This window comes from Megalopta genalis, unplaced genomic scaffold, assembly GCF_051020955.1.
Source record: "Megalopta genalis isolate 19385.01 unplaced genomic scaffold, iyMegGena1_principal scaffold0494, whole genome shotgun sequence".
NCBI lineage: Eukaryota > Metazoa > Arthropoda > Insecta > Hymenoptera > Halictidae > Megalopta > Megalopta genalis.
Genome location: NW_027476563.1, coordinates 10,641 through 12,768, shown reverse-complemented (window position 1 = coordinate 12,768; position 2,128 = coordinate 10,641).

Here is a 2,128-nt window from a genome sequence, read left to right as displayed (position 1 = left end):
GTCTTCGACGAGGTTCTACAGCTCTTATCGAGCGCCGGGCTCGCTTGCGAGCCCATCGCCTATGCAGACGACCTTCTTGTCTTGATCTTTGCGAACAGCAGGAAGGATCTAGAAAGCAATGGCCAATTGGTTGTGGACACCATTTCTCGCTGGTGCGACCAGCAGAAATTGTCGCTGTCTGCAACCAAGACCGAGATGATATTCTTAAAAGGCTTTCTCGACAGAGAGAGGCCACTTGTGATAAAAGTAGGAGGTCGGAATATTGCCGTCAAGGACTTTGTGCGTTACCTTGGCGTGCATTTTGACTCTGGACTGGGTATCCATTCCCACGTCGAGTATTTGAATGCTAAGTCCTTGCGAACGTTTAATGCGCTAGCAAGGATTGCTAAGTCGAACTGGGGATTGGGATATCGGACGATGCGTACTTTGTACCGCGGCTTGTTTGTCCCAATCGTCACGTATGCTGCCGCGGGCTGGGCAGACCGCCTTACCTCTGGGACGAGTAAAGTGCTCACCAGGGCGCAGAGGCATGTTCTGCTTGGCTGCGACAAAGCCTACAGGACAGTCTCCACTGATGCGATCCCCGTGATCGCCGGGGAGATACCTGTGGACTTGGCGATAGCGGAGTTCAGCTGCGTGTACAAAGCCAGGAAGAAACTCGGGTTCCAACATGGAACCTATCAAGTGAGTCAGGCCGAATTGGCTGACGAAGTCGTCACCGAAGCCCAAGTTCGCAGAAGGCTGAGGGAGGCGACTTTAGAGATGTGGCAGCAGAGATGGTCGTCCTCGACGAAGGGTAGGGAAACCTTCCAATACTTCGGCGAGGTATCAGACCGACTCTCAGCGAGCTGGATCAGAGTCGACCATGATGTAGCGCAGTTCTTGAGCGGACACGGAGACTTCCGTGCGAAGCTCAAGACGTTCGCCCTGGTCGACGACGAGTTGTGCGAATGTGGGGAGGAGGAAACTCCAAACCACGTCCTCTACGATTGTCAGCGTTACGTAGAGGACAGGGAACACCTACGCCAGGCGGCGATTCGAGAAGGATTTCAGTGGCCAATCGACAAAGCCAGCCTGGTGTCAGAGCAGCTGTTTAAGGAGTTCCGAAAATTCGCACGATCCGTAAGTAAGACTAAGAAACGAACATAGAACGAAACTGCATACGGAGCGTGGACTCGTCCAGCTCCGTCGATGTACGGCATGCTGGGCGAACCCCTCGGGGTTCGTCCCCTCGGGCCAGGCTGAAGCCCCTCTTGCGGAGATAAAAGACTTTAACACTACTCCGTAAGAGTGCCTGGATTGGGTTGGACTCGAGGTGGCAGTGGGAGTAGCACGCTGTCTTCCCCTGATACGATAGTGAACGAGGGTAGAGCCCGAACATCAGACATAAGTCGCAAGAGCGGCCGGTATGGTCCACCAAGGACTTAGGTACGGCCCGTCTCTCAGAGACCACAGTTTAGACGGCAACACTAACTGCTGGTCCACCTAACGGTGGAAAAACTCGACCCGAAGTCGAGAGAGGCGTGGGTCCACGAAATCCGCGCCATCGTGGATCCACCCACGTATGCCAGTCTCGACGAGTTCCTGGAGTATCGGGCCGGGTCCTTCGCGGAGCTTAGGATGGCTCCGGAGCCCTCGGCTACCTCCGCGGAGCGTAGGCCGGCCCGACCTCCACCACCGGTACGCTCTCACGCGATGGCGACGACGACGGCGAGCCGTTGCCGGAAGTGCGGCGACAACCACCCGCTGTTCCGGGGCACTGCGTTCAGGGACATGGCGCTCAACCTGCGCCGGGATTTCGTTAGGGCGCGCGGTTGCTGCTTCAACTGCCTCCGTTCGGGACACCCCGCGACATCGTGTCCATCTGCGTCGCGCTGCTCCGTTTGTAACGGCTCGCATCACACCCTGATTCACCAGGATTCCGGGGTTGGTGGCGGGCCAGAGTCAACCGCGGTAGAACCCGGGCAGGAAACAGCGACGAATATCTCCGCATCGTCCGTGGTCCACAACTGCGTCGCACGCTGGAGCGGGAGCAGGGCCGTACTGCTCGCGACCGCTCTAGTATGGGTAGAGACACGCGACGGGGGGTTAAGGCCGGTGAGAGCCCTGTTGGACCAGGGATCGGAGG